Source organism: Acanthopagrus latus, chromosome 24 (genome assembly GCF_904848185.1).
Source record: "Acanthopagrus latus isolate v.2019 chromosome 24, fAcaLat1.1, whole genome shotgun sequence".
Lineage (NCBI taxonomy): Eukaryota > Metazoa > Chordata > Actinopteri > Spariformes > Sparidae > Acanthopagrus > Acanthopagrus latus.
In genome coordinates, this window is record NC_051062.1 from 11,745,222 (window position 1) to 11,760,558 (window position 15,337).

Here is a 15,337-nt window from a genome sequence, read left to right on the forward strand (position 1 = left end):
AGGAGAGAGGGCGGAGCCCACAAATGTGACACCACTGGTTGAGTTTTGATGCCAGCTTGGAAAAATTATAGATCAACCAGTATTTTCATAGTCATTACACCAAAAGAGGGGACTTCAGTTGCAGATTAAACCAGAGACAGATCTGCAACCGTCTGGCTCAACGGGATTACGTAATTCTCTTGGCGGGAGATGATCAAAGTGCGTTTTTTTGTTTTTTTTTCCCCTCCCCAGCCTCCTCAATATCCATTTGCCGTTAATTAACACGACTTCTGCATCCATGATCACGAGACGAGACATCCGAATGTTGTTATCTACCTGCAGAACAACACGCGGACAGGCGAACAACGTCTTCCAACAGCTCCAACACGAGTCACAATAATTAGCCTGTCAGAGAGCAGAGTGGGAGTCGAGCCTGCCTGGCTGTTAGCACACAAAGCAACAGTCGACAGCTCTGTGCATGTGAGTGTGTGTGTGTGTGTGTGTGTGTGTGTGTGCGAGCAGCGAGGGGGGACCATTCTCACAGCCTGTTCTGACCGCCCCACCATCTGCGGGCATGCCGGGTGCCCGCCTGTTGGCCCTCCCATGCCAGGCACTTTGACGTGGTTGCATGGTAACAGGTCTGAGAGGGCGGCTAGAAGCCGGTCTGGCCAAATGGCTTCAGCAAAACACTGATTTAGACGCAGATCGGCCCGTCGACTGAGGGGGCTGTGCGTAGTACAAAGATATCTATTCCCATGTGCTGAACATCACAACCTGGACTCAAAGGCTGGCCGCATAAAACGAACTGCAATCCGACATAAAACTGGTGCCTTAGGAACTTGACAAGAACCTGATAGCCCAGATGGTTCGTCACACAGAACCAACTGAGAAGGCGAAACATTTTACAGGTGATTGGATGAACCATCTGTTCATCAAAGTGGAGCTAACTTCAACAGCAGGAGAGTGCTACCACCAGTGGAGTCGGGTGGAGGATCAAACTCCTCTTTCAATGAAATATACTCTATGTAGCAGATGCTATAACCTCTTGCGTAGCAGCCATTGTTGTTTACAAATGAAGCCTCGCAAGATGGTTTTGCCACAAGGCAGGACTTTAAGTTAAGTTAAGGAAGGCAATTCTGGAGAAAGATAGTCGATTGTTGGGTCTCATTTCCAGGTAAATAGAGATGCTTTGGGTTGGAATTTCAGCCCAAATACCGGCCAAAGTATTTATTTTTGGTTCAGTCAGTTTCAAGTTTAGCATCATTTTCATCATCAGCATCAGTTTAACTTGCGGAGCTAGCTCCTCCTGTTGCCTCTTGACCTTCCAACATGCACACAGACGGAGCTAAAGAACACTAGAAGTGCTTTATTGGTGCCACTTGTTTACTCCGTGGGCTCGTTTGTGAAGATGCCAAATGTCAGGCTCTCCTTGTGCACCTGTGCCACACTTGTAGAGAGGTTGGGATCAGAAAGAATACATTTGCATACATGATACCGGCAGGTGGGCATGTTAAGGGCTTTGACAGTCATGTCCAATCCCGTTTGTCACTTTCATCCCTTTTTAACATTGGGCTCCCTCCACCATGGCACAGAAAATAGTTTTCTTGAGAAGACTTCTTGTTGTCTGAGACCTGCGACATACAGCGAGGCCCGACGACTGGAGCGATTGTTGTCGTCTTCGAGACCAACTCTCCCCAGAAGCATATTAAATACGTTTCATTCTATTCCATTTCTTCATATCACTTCATTTTCAGAGTATCAGAGTGAATCAACCTCATACAGAGACTCCACATCTCTCCAATGCACACGGATTTGTAATTCAATGCAAACTAAATCAGACGTGAACGGTATTAGCTTAGAGGAGATAAGACGAAAAACCAGCCTTGTGCAGTGAACAAGCGAGAACACAATTTCTTCTTTTTTTCCTGCTCACAAACAAAATGAGACTCCTCCGAAAAAATCTCTCCCTCTCACTGCTCCTCTCTCTCTCTCTCTTTAGACACACACACATTCACCCACACACACACACACGCATGCTGGCAGCTGCCTAAAAATAAAATGAGATAGGGAAACAGTGGCTCGATCATCCGTGACTCCATTTTACTCAGCGGCGCCACAGGAAAATTAATTGCACTAATTGAGTAACAGAGTTCATCAAACTGGTATTCTCATTTTCCACATTCATTAAGCACTCTCTTTGTGAGAGCGTCCCCGAGGTGACGCTGTGTGCGCGGCGGGCTGAGGAGAGAGGAAAGGCGACAACACTGCCTGTGGGACCAACATCCGCTGCTGAAAACACTCAAAAGCCCAGATTTTTTTCACAGCCCTTTGAAAGCCAATCGTTGCTAAAAATCTGGATCCTTAATATATTTATGACATCTTTTTCTCCCAGTTTAAACTGCGATGAGCAAATATAGTTTGAGCGTGCTGTACGTCGTTATAGAAGGAGTTCAAGTGAGTCGCGTTTTTTTTTTTTGTTGTTTTTGTTGTTTTTTGCCTGCTGTCAGTTTTCTCGCCGAGGATTTTCCTTTTGCAATTGGGTTTCACACAATTGCAGTGTGTTTGTGTTCGGGACTGTGCGAGCATGTATGTGTGAATGACACTGCGGCAGCCAACTCCAAACTGAATTACAATGCGAGCGGAGACGTAACAACACTGACAGGACTGTAGAAACAGATAAACAAGGGTTTCCCCACTGGTGCTCCGGAGTGTGTACATCTCAAGTGTGTGTAACGCACATGCAAGCCTTCTTTTTTTTTTTTGTAACGGGAGTGCACACACACACGCACACACACCGACATGGCCGTCTGCAGCAGCCATCTGCGCTGGAAACACAGCGGGGAAAAGAGGCCGAGAGTAGGAATGGAAAAGCGGATAGACGGAGGGAAGTAAGTCAGAGTGCCCGCTCGCTGCACCGTTGCTGCCAAAATGCAATTTTGTTTAATAAAACTGGGGAAAATTGGAGATTTCAGCCTTACACAGTCTGTCAGAGAGCTTCCACAACTAAGTGGCAGCAACAGACTTTGCCTCAGTTTTTCGCAGCCCCTGGGAAAAGATCTGGGACGCCCAATAAGGCCACTAACCGTCCTTCAAGATCTATGTGACAATGACACCTGTTTGACAAGCTTAGATCGTAAATGCAAAAGACCGGGTGTCGTTGGCGTAAAATCGAACAGTTATGTGAAGCCATGATTTTTGGGCTACCAGTGTGTGACAACTAAAGTTGTTAAGCTTTACAAAACTTGGGGCTTGACACTGTGACAGTAATAGTTTTGGATGGAACTCTGGGAACTCAAGCCAGTCTTGGCTTTGGAGGGAACGGAAAAGAGCTGGAGATTTGGCAGCTGGCTACGAGCTAAATCGGAATTAAAATTTATTGGATTCTTCACATCTATTCATTGGGAAGACTTCACTAGTTGTTGGGGATGCAATGCTTATCATTTCTTAATTATTTTAGTGCAAACCATGATATTATCCTACACCGAACCAAGAAGCTGTCTTGCATAAATCCAAACAAATACGTTTTAATGCCTAAACCTAACCGAGATGTTTTAGTACCTTGACCTTACTAAAATGTCAGTTTTAGGCTCTAGAACTTCTTGGTTGGATTTAGGTAATCAAGGTCTCAGTACCAAAACCTAACTAAGCTATTTTATTGCCTAAACCCAAAAAAGATGTACTAGTGCCTCAAACTGACCAATAACCGTTGGTACCTAAACCCGATCACAAAGGCAGCTTAAACCTAACCAAGACATTCTAGTGCCTAAACCCAACACATGTTGTTTGTGTGCCTATTTACCACCTATTCAGTTGTTTGCATGTTAGAAATGAGAGGAGCAGCACCACCAGAACTTTAAATTAACTGCAAGCAATACGAGCGACTACACCACCTAGTCGTTTGGCAGCATTTTTCTCACAAGAATGTGCAAATGAATTGTTCCGTGCTGCTTCATGGTCTTATTGGACATCAATTGCGTCCATATCACTCGCTCATATATTGACGCGCACTGCGTTTAGCATTTAATGTGAATTCCAGCGAATGCTTATTCAGCTTTGACGAAACTATGAATTACAGCCTCTGCAGCCTGCCCTCTTTCTACCTCTGGGCTTCTCCCCTCTGCAGCTCACCGCTCCATTGGTTCTGCACACTGGCGGTAGTCGAGCATTGAGGGGAATCAATGCGGACACCACTCGGGCATATGAAATCTCTGCATCGCACGCATACATACATATATATATACAGTAATGTCTGTGTGTGTGTGTGGAGGTGACAGAATGAGTTTGATATACAGGTAAAGGGGGAGACAGTGTGGGAGAGAGAGAGAGAGAGACAGAGAGAGAGAGAGAGAGGAAGGGAGGGGGGTCCGCAGGGAGTAGCCGATCCTCTCTCTGAGTCTAGTCCAGCCTTATATGGAGGATCTGGACTGGAAGAAACAACTTTCCCACATCAACTGAGCCCAAAGCTGCCCGACCCTGTCACTCATCCGCTGTGTGTGTGTGCAGATATCTTCTACATCCACGACCGTGCGAATGTGCGCTCCACTTTTCTTTTAGGAACATGTGCACACACTTTTAAAGGTGTGTGAGTGTGTGTGGAGTCGTCCGCCGATCATCTCCTGCCAATTATAAGGGGTTCCAGCCACTCTGCCTTCCCCTCCAACATCCCATCTTCCTCGGGGAGGACCGGCTGATGACACGGGTGAGTCCACCGCGGGCGCCGCGTCTCGCTGCACCCTGCATCACCCGTCACTCAAAAAAAGCCAGCCACTCGTATGTCTGGACCCCCGCCCCTTCTCCCGCCATCCCATAATCCATCGAGCCCAAGTGGGGTCAGAGAGGGGTTTTTTTTTTCGATGGACTGGTCACAGTTCTCTGGCTAATTGCTTTGAGGCCAAAGCTCGCTGCGGGAGGACCGCGGCAGCGGCTGAACAAGGAAGGTCAGAAAGGTCGGAGTCGAGGTGAGGATATAAAGGGCTGCAAAAGGGAGTAAGGCACAAGTCGGACAGCGAGGTGGAGCTTTGAAAACAAATCCTAATTGTTGCTTTATTGCTTTGACTTGGGACCAGGTTAGTCTCATATCTCTGTTTACAACTGCCAACATACACAAAAATTAAGTGTTAAATGTCCATTTTGCCATTTGTGTGACTGAATGAATAATACAATACAATAAAAAGTCAAAAAAAAAAAAGGGAAACTGTCAGTAAACCTCAGCTCTTCCTGCCTGCCTTCCTAATGATGTGAAAGTGCACAATTCTATTTGTAATATACATTATGTTTGCACAAAATAAAAGAAAAATTGGTCCCTGGACAAGACCATAACACAAAGCAACTCCATTCTGGTGCAAATTCCCTGGCAAGATTGCAATTAATCAAAGTGCCAAAAAACAATTGACATGCAGTTATCCTGGGCCTCTGGGGGCCCCAAGGGGGTCTGGGGCTTGGCAGTCACCCACTAATCCAGCCATGAGCAAAAGAAGTCGTGTTTTTTCATTGTTTGAGGCAATAATGAATGAACTAGGTAGATGCAAAGATGGCAAGCAGCGCCTGCAGAAGCTCAAATATTAAGAAAGGAAACATTTAAAGAAAGATTTTGCCAAAGGTAAGAAAAAAATCTATCTGAAATCATTTCCATTATTCGTCATTCAGTTCTGCTAGCTGACACACTGGGCGCTGATATCCAACAATTCATAATTGATTTTACAGTTTACCCTATTTGCTTCTTTATATCCTCTATCACATACAGCTTCAGGTCATCCATCTTCCTCTTCTACGCTCTCTTTCCCCTCACCGCCTGCCCTCCCCTCCTCCCCCCCCCATGTAAGCCGAGTGGAATAATCACCTGTTATGCTCCCTGACAAAACACCAAAGCTGGTGTAAAGCCAACATGAAGAGTGAGTCACCAGAGTGTGAAATCTATCTATCAACCAATCTCATGCACTCGCTGAGAGCGCTCCGCTTGACACAGTTTGCCACGCCATTTATTGAGCCTCCGTGAACTCGCAGAAACGCCAATGGCAAAGTACACACATCAAAATACCCGCATGGCCACACACAGTGAGACAAACTGCTTTCTATTTTGTAATCTGCATTAAACGACGTTCTGGTCGTGCCGTCGGAGGAACACATCACAATTACCGGCAGAGCTACAGTTTAACATGTTTATGAGTTGGTTAATCATGCTCGTAGAAGACGATTATAATACTACAGATCACTGTGTGTTGTGGAACGACTTGCCTTTCTTATAAGACAAGCTTAAGATTCAGTGGTCAAACAGCAGCAACTAAAGGCAACATTCCCAATAACTGCATCAATACAGGGCTGCAACTCATGGTTATTTTCATTTCTAATGACATAATTAATTCATCATTTAGTCTGCAAACCTGTTGAAATATATTCACTGTACAATGATTTCAACCCGAGAAAAGCAGCATATTCTTACATTTAGCAAGGAAGATATTATCATTTTTGCTTAATAAATGACAATGATTGAAACAAGCCACATATATTTAATGTTCCTTGATAGAAACACAGAGAAGAGCAGCATATTCTCAGACTGAGAATCTGGAACCAGCAAATATTTGGATTTTTTTGCATTTTAAACAATAAAGATTTGCAATTTGCTTGATAAATTAGCGTAAATGTTAAATATTAGTGAGTGATCTCCCAATCAAGGGCGAGGACTTGACTCGACACAGCCAAGGAAAAAAAATCACTTAGGATTTGTTGAGACTTGGACCAAATGTCTCTGGAGTGGCTGAAGACTGGGACCAAATGACCTGGGAATGGATAAGAATTGGACCAAATGACTCAGGACTTGCTTGAGATTTGGGCCAAGGACTTGGAACTTGAAGAGACTTGGGGCATGTTACTCAAGACGTGCTTGAGGTTTAGACAAAATGACTTGGGACTTAAGGATTCAACTTGACTAGTCACAACCTGACCTTGGCTCGACTTGCCACAGAAAAAAATGACTTGGGACTTGATGAGACTTCGACCAAATGAGCTTCAACCAAATTAAATGATTCTCATTTAAAGACCTGGACCAAATGACTTGGGACTTGTTAGAGATGTCAAGTCTACTAGATCAGCTAATCTACTCATGCGATAAATGGCAATATGATAAGTATGTTCAGTTAACAAAGACACTAGTGTAAAACATGAGTCGTGAAAAAGGAGCTCATGCCTTACAATGTACAGTTCATGTTCTTGTATCTCACACTAAGAAACGTTGCTACTCAAATCGAGCTGGAACAGATGAGGTTGCATGTTGTGAGTGTCTTATACAAGATGGCTACATATCCACAAGAGAGCAACACTTTTAATGTAGTAGTGTAGTGTCGACATTCACAGCCCTGCGGCACCGCTGCATCAAGGACGTAATGCAACCGCATGATAATCCTTCAGTGAATTATACAGTGAGTGGAAATGAGGTGGTGCGCGGCAAATGCCGGCACTAAATATTTACAAAAGCCCCATAACTGATCTGAATGAGCCTTTTGAGAGTGACTTGGGAGGTAACACAATGGGAGAGGAGTGACCTTGCAAAGGGAGAGAGGAAAGGGGGGGGGGGGGGAAGGCAGCAATTATGTGGCGCGTGAATACCTCGGCTGTTGGGGAGCAGAGGAGGCTAAGACAGGGGGAGGGAGAGGGAAAAAAGAAAAAGACGGAGATCATCACTCTGCAGTTTGCCTGTGGAGACACGGGGAGAGATGAAATAAGAGAGGACGGGAGAAAGAAAGAGAGAGGACAGGCATTCCTCTCCCTCCCCTTGTTCATCGATCTCCCAGGACTGGAGATGTGAAGTTGCTGCACAAACACGGCCGAAAGCCACTCGGCGGTCACTCATTGCTGTTGGCCCACGGCCAAGCATTTTAACTAGTCATACGCAGGCTCACATATGAGGAGGCACTGCTTCCTAGCACAGTAGACAGTTTATTTTTGGGCCTCTCGTTCAGATATCCTCGAGTGGATTCGACTCCAGAGAGCGCTGATATGATATGCTTGGTTTCCCTGTGAGGGAGTGTGTGTCAGGTGTGTGCATGTGTGTTTTTTGGAGCCTGGGTATTTTTCCCCCCCGCCGTATCTGTGGGTTGTATCGAGGGATTGTATCGAGTGAGACTACTGTGACAAGTGCACGCCGGAGTGTGCGTGCACGCTGGTGTGTCTTTGTTCGGCGTGTATGGCTGTCAAAGATATGGACAGGCACACTTGTTCTTTTATGAGCAGACCTGGTGGAGCTCCACTGGGACGAAGTGTCAAAGCAGAGAGGAGAGGATAGGAGGAGGAGGAGGAGGAGAGATAGCCATTATACCAAGTCCTGCCCAACACTGACATTGCCTTTATGTCGCTCTGACTGGCATGCTTACTCCACCTTAACTTTGGGAAATGCTGCAAAAACAGTCAAGAAAGGTCAGTTTTTACACATCAGATCAGCGTACCGCTGAGGACTCTTTAACAACAGACCTTTTTAAATCAAATATCCCGGAAATGAGTGATTGACTTCGCAAATAAACCGTCACTGAAGCACACAAACTAGCAAACGAAATGTTATTAGAGCGTTCTGTGTGTTGAGATGTCCGACTTCTGGGCATCATTGGAAGCGACGTTTAATATATCCAACATAAGCTCTAGTGCAAGTTCAGACAGGAAGACGACTCTTTTGCACGCCAAGTTCTTAGTTTATTTCCAGCTAATATCAGCTGCTGACATCATCCAGGCACATCCATCCAATAGCACAGAGACGAGCGTAACGATGCTGATGGGTGGTCTGGCTCACAAAGCAGTAAACTTTGATGAGGAGCCCACATGTTGTCATGATTAAAACATTTTCTTTGTTTCAAACCTTACAGGGTACGACTCAAATGCACTCGTGCCACGTCATGATGGAGGGTTTCTTTTTAATGTCTACATGAATCCCGAACCCACAGAGCACATCTGACACTCCTGAGTCCAGGACGCACTGCTGCTCTTCCATTAACGATCTTACCTGGTATTCAGAACAGAACCAGCCCCCTGTTAAAGGGGTCTGCATGGATGTACGCGCCACTTCAAGTACCACTGAGAATGAGTCATGCTCACAGAAGGCTGATTTGAATAATATATACAATTCGAAGGCTTTTTTAGTCGAGACAACACTGCACATGTGTCACTGAAACGACATTTGCATTTTGCTCAATACATGTCACAAAATATTAGTGACAGTCAGTTTATCTTTGTGACTCTCAGGCAATCGCTTCTCTTTTGTAGATCAAGGAGATGTGGACTCGGGTGACTGTGACTTGGACGCAAGTCAACTTGAGTTACTCTTTTGATGACTCGCAAAACCTCAGAAAGAGTCACTCATTTTATACTTTTGGTTTTCGTTGTTGTTGTTTTTTTGGTTTAGTCTGGCTGTCAGCATTTGAACATTTAAATATGATGGGAAGGGGGTATTTTTTTTAAAAAACAAGTAATCTAGCAGCTTTGCACAGAAAGGTCACTGGATGAATTTCTCAAAAAGTTGAGCCGGGTACAACACGTTTTTAAAAACTTTGGCTGGATGCATAGTTTTTACCTTAGTCAGCACCTACACTGTGTCACTGCAGCCATCCCATGGAAGGTGATTCTGTATCCAGGGACCAGCAATGCAAACCAATGATGTGGCTGCAATTCAGCAACAACTACGGCACCGGCAGATCAGAAAACAGTCATTTCCCAAGGTATTGTAGGGTACTGACAATAGATGTTTATCAGGAAGCTTGTAAGGGAGGCTGATGACAAGCTACTTTGTCTTTTTGTTGGAGGACTCGTGCAATATAGTGCTGGTAAGAAAGATTCAAGTGTCAAGCGAGGACACATCAATGTGACACATCCAATCTGGCTCATTTAATCAGAGAAGTTGCGCTGGAAAGACGAGTGTAACCTTTCAAGTGTAACATTTCAGAATGACTTTTTCGGACAGCGAAAATGAACCATTGATTAATTTGGGGGGGATTTATTCATATTGAAGACAAAATGAGGTATTGACTTTAAGTTATTCCAAGTAAAAACGTTACAATACAGAGAGACGCAGGCCGACTTGTGTCGGATCTCAGCGACAGTCTCCAAACCCCAAACCTCCACACAGCTATCTCCACACACCCTCAACGCCACAGGCAAAATCTTTCTGTGTCTTCTACCCCTGGAAAGTTGATTTAAAGGCTCCATCTTAGCTCAGTGTGGGCCCACTCCAGCCCATTGGTCAAGGCAGGGCCAAGAGTTCACCGCCGTCAGCTCTGAACTGATGGCGAACGCTTTTACAACCTTTTCTGGGCAATATTGAGGAGTCATCGCCTGTCTGCACGACAGCAGTGGGGGGCTCATCAGCCATTCCACACATGCCCTCACCGTCTCTCTGCCGTGGGAGTCTTACATTAGGAGGAAATGAGTGTAGTAAAAGATTTCCACCTCAGTATTACTTGTCCTTTTTTTTAAACTCCGTCTTCCTCGTTCTCTTTCCAACGTCTCTCTCCCTCACACCTCAATTCTTTATTGTCCTTCGGGGGGGCTGGCGCTTTAATTCCACCACTTCCCCTCTTTGACTTTGAATTAATGTACGCCACGCTGACAACTGGCAAAGACAGGAAGTATATCCCCCCCACTGCTTTGAATCGTCTCTCTTGATTTTTCGCGGGACTGCTGGGTGGCAGAACATGTGAGCTCGGCTCCTCGACATGTTTGATGTCTAGACACGGCTTGAAGTTGGCGAGTCATGGGGGACGCCGCTTATATTTTACATGATACCTAGGGGGTAACGTACCGCGAAAAACACCACTTACGTCTCTGGTCTTTTGAAACTTCATGAAGGGTCAATCTGGGCTTAAAGAGAATTGCAAATCAGCAGCTCAGAAAACTGTTGACTCGCAATTCCTTCATTTGATACAGCTAAGTTTGAGATGTTTTTGCCAAATGTGTTCCTGCCAAAGCAAACAGGATTTTTATTTTAATATTTTTCATGCAAATGGAGCAAGCGGGGAGAGAGGCGCTTGCTAGAGTGCCGCTTCATCATTTAAGCAGACTCACTCTCAGATTGCTGTCACGGTGACTTCTAACCCACGACATCCGTCACCAGCGCGTGGAGGACAATTTCACCGAACCGCACTGTTTCTTTATTTATATCTTTGTCCAAGAACATCAATAACATTAACCTACAAATTGGGTTAAAAGGAAAAGGATGGTTTGCTGCTATTTCTGGACACCTGTGTGAAGATTGATGGGACTGTGTACTGCATACAGAGGGGAGCTGCAGGGAGGTACGTCATGTTCAAAGAGCCAGTTGGTACAAAGATGATGAAAATCCCGACCCAAAACCAAGACAAACACTGCCAACTCAACACAGACCCAGAGAAGCAACCAAAGGCGGGTGGGTTTCAGAGCCAGATAACCATTTTTGACAACATAAAATAGATATTTTAAGCTAAGAAATGCAAAGTACTTTAAACCACTGTAGTATTTCAGCTTCCTCATCGAACTATCTCATGGACAGACTTGGCGAAATGTCACATACAAGAAACTTTGAAGAAGAAAGATCTACATTTAAACTCGAGTCCATCAGCGGCTTCACTGTTGTCTGCAGCAGCACATAAACATGCTATCGGACCGTCCTGGGATACACCCACAGGATGGACTTGAAATCAATTTTTCTCCCCTCTCTCTTTTGATATCCCCTCTCCTCGGCTGTATCCTCCGTCTGGTCCTCTGAACTGTTTGTGAAGCATTGAAGTTCACTCTGGGATTTGAAGTTTCGAGAGAAGCTGTCTAGAATATTTCTGGGCATTTTTTTTTTTTTTTTTTTTTTTGGTCTCACAGAAGAAAGGGGGTTGATATTGGACTTCTGGTTTTGAAATAACAATTCCAATGACCTTTGCAGTTCAGTCTGTATTACTAAATGTTTTTTGACCGTCTCCCACAGCCAGAGAGAAGAAGAAAGACCGATATAAAATTCCAAAGAAATCAAATAGAAAAGAGTATTCCTCGCGCCGTGGGTAATTTCATTGTCACACAGTGAGAGTGTCATTTCTAGTTTGGAAATAAAATAGTATAAGCGTTCGAGTTTGAACATGAATGAACTCTCCAAAGGGATCATTAAATTTTCATCTGCGCGCCAGATTACAGCCTTGTTCCACTTAGAATTCAAATATTTGAAAAGAGCTGCTCATCTTCCAACAATTCAACGACTACAGAGCTCCTTTTTGTTATTAGGAAGAGACCCGAGGTAGACAACTTGAATGGACAGAAGAGGCGGTCGATGCCGATGGAGGTTATCGGAATGAGCCATTGGGAAAAGTGCCCTCCCATTACATGAAATACTAATCGGCGCAATTACGCAGAAGTGCAGCTGAGGCTGTTGGGAACGACATTTGTTTTACAGGTATTTGGTCACAGAATACAGTACTGGACACATTTTTGGCCCCGATGATGGCGATAAATGAAAAGTGAAGGGATCACCAATATCGAAGGCGAGCATGTCCACCATTATCTGTATCTTTATCTGTAATTGTAATCGGTATGAGATATGGAAACCTCCGAATGAGTTCACAAAGTTTCATAGCGATCCACTCATGCAATCCAGACATTTTAATCAAAATGTTGGACAGAGAGACCAACTGACCGACTTACGAGTGGCCATTTCTATCTGCTGTAAATCTGAAAAAAAAAAAAAAAAAAAAAAAACGTGTTGCAGGCTGCAGCACTTGAGAGACATAGTCTGTGCAGACAGACCTTTAGAGGCCTCACAGAGCCCAGGGGTGTAAAGAAAACACAATGCACACTTATACATCAATACAGAAGGCAATACAGAAGAAGCTGCTCGAGCGTGAAGAGAACCCGTCTCTGCTTGTTGCTGCATTTTACACCCATCTTCCAGAGAGCAACATAGTGATTTTTAAAAGAGCGTTGATAAGTCAGCATATGAATTAAATATTCCGCTCAGTTATTCCCTCAGTTTTTTTTTTTCCCCTGCATGCTGGTGTGTTTTTAAAGTAAACATGCGAGCTTGTCCTGGCTTAATCTCTCGTCCCGATCATTTAAAACAGCAAGCGGAGATCATCGGGTTAAATGAGAAACAGTTACACACTGGTGTTGAACTGAATCTTATTCTCCTCACACATTTAAAAAAAGCTCAGCGTGAGAGCAAAGAATCCGACTGAAAATGTGACTTTAACAGCAACTTAGAGCCTCATTAACTCCACAAATGGTGCGGCGAACATCCACCTTTCAAAGGAAATATGCAAACGACCGCCGCCACCGAGGACTTGTCGCTCGCGGGTGTCATCTTTTCTGTTACGGAGGACAGGGTGAGTCCGATGAACCTCACATCAAAACGGATCGAAGAGGAGCAAGTGGCTCTAATAGTGTATTGATGGCGGCCCCAGTTTAACCTGGGCCACGGTGACCCCACTTTGAAGGCGACATCAGGCGGGGCAGCCAAGGCCTCCCGCTTAATGCCGCGTAGCTAATCACCTCAAAATGGGCCGTGAGGCGCAAGTGTGTGTGCGAGTGTGTGTGTGAGTTTATGCAAGTGGGTGTGCGTGCATGCAAATGTCTATCGAGTCAAACAGCTCTGTAATTAGGCGAAAAAATGACAAGCAGCAACTGTTTGGCAGGTATTCATTAATCGCTGATGGAAACATGGGGGGGGTCAGTTCAAATCCGCGCTCTTATCTACGCGACGCAGAAAGGTGCTCCGTTTGTCATGTAAAGTGTGTGTTTTTGAGTGGCACGCCATCAGCCCATCTGAAGAATGTTTGGCAGGCGGAAATGTTCTCCGAGCGAACAAGTTCTTGCGGGACAATTAGCAGGTTCGTCACTAATCTGTCAGCGATTTTGACAGCTGACGTTTTGGCTTCGCTGCGGCAAGAATGAGAATCTAGACCTGAATTACAAAGACAAGAGGTGGAAGAAGTGCAAGTACAATAATGGGGAAAAAGACTGAGTTACAAGTCTGTCATTCAAAAACCCAGTGAAGTGAATGTGCGCAAATATTTTGTAGGTAAAATATATGAAAAAGTATCGAAAAGCTGAAGTTAGATTCTCAAGAAAAAATGGCCTCTATATGTTCTTAGACTGGTAACACTGATGCATTGGCGTCTGTCACCCACAGGTCGATCTCTTTGGCTTTGGCTCCATGTCCAAGTGTCCTGAAACGCTGCATCACTCCTGCTGGCTGCTCCAACATCTCACACTACTTGAGCGACTGTCCCTCAGCTGGCTCGAGGTGGAGCTAGTCTGAACGATATCAGCTGACTGGCGATCTAAGTAACACTGACCATTTCGTTACGATGCAATGCTCTGCTGGGAAACCTCGGATCCTGGCACTTGTCTGGATGCTGGTGGTAATGTGGATCCATACCAAAACGATGGGGATGTTTTTTTTATTTTTTTATTTTATGCATATCAAACATTTGTCATATGTTTGTGAGTAAAACATTGGTGCAAAACTAAAGACAAACTCAAATATTTCCCTCTGAAACTTAACGTCTATTGAGAGTATTAAGTTCTGAAGCATAAACTGAAAATACTCGGGTGCAGCAGTGGAGTAAATGTGCTTGTTTCGGGTCTAGTTTAGGCAGATTTTTAGGAAGCTCTTCGAAGGCAAACAACGAGCTAATTACCCCGACGACTTCTTCTCTTGAAGAGAAAACACGACAGGACATCAACAATGCTAATGCTCCCAAAATCTGCAAACAAACCGTATTTAAGCATGCGAGGGGGATTGTGTACAGTCAACAAATCAGCGACTATTACACCCCCCCCAACGCTTTATCTCTCGCTCAGCAAATAATGATTGAATTTGCATCCCAATCAACCGCGCACAACCATAACCGCAATGAATAACCCATCGTGTTGCATGAATTATGGCGCAAACCAGATTTACCATATGACGCTCATACATAATTGGGATGAATCGCAATAAATAAGCCATACATTACTCATGACTATTGCAGGCAGCCCCAGGCTGGGAGAGAGGAAAAGGAGGGATGCGTGTCTTACCTAGAGGAGAGAGGAGAGAGAGAGAAAGCATGATGTCAGTGTCACGGCATTCATAATTAATGTCCCTGAAGGGGGAAACTCACAGATGGTGTTGTGGCATGCGGTGTAAATACAGAGGTATCAAATTTGTTAGCCAACCTGCAGCTATTTCCTCACAATTGTTGCAAGAAAGCAGCTCAAATAATCGCTTTTTTTTCCTGGAGTGGGTTGTTTTTTTTTTTGCTCGTTCTGATAACAGAAGAGGAAACAAAACTCGGAGGTGGATGTGGCGCGTGACAAAGCACAACGCATGCACGGCCTCACGAGCCATGGAACAGCGTTTTTTTTTTCCTTTTTGACAGTCCTCTCC

General features: G+C 44.7%; 1 protein-coding gene across 5 annotated transcripts in view; it reads right to left on the reverse strand.

The window, feature by feature from the left end:
- LOC119015032 (receptor tyrosine-protein kinase erbB-4-like) overlaps positions 1–15,337 on the reverse strand; it is a 276,642-nt gene that overhangs the window by 185,617 nt on the left and 75,688 nt on the right. The window contains exon 2 of one of the 5 annotated variants that reach the window (XM_037090593.1): positions 14,923–14,988. The exons of the other annotated variants lie outside the window; for them this stretch is intronic. The gene's annotated coding sequence lies outside the window, so the exon portion shown is untranslated. The remainder of the gene's footprint in view (positions 1–14,922; positions 14,989–15,337) is intronic. 5 annotated transcript variants of the gene reach the window in all.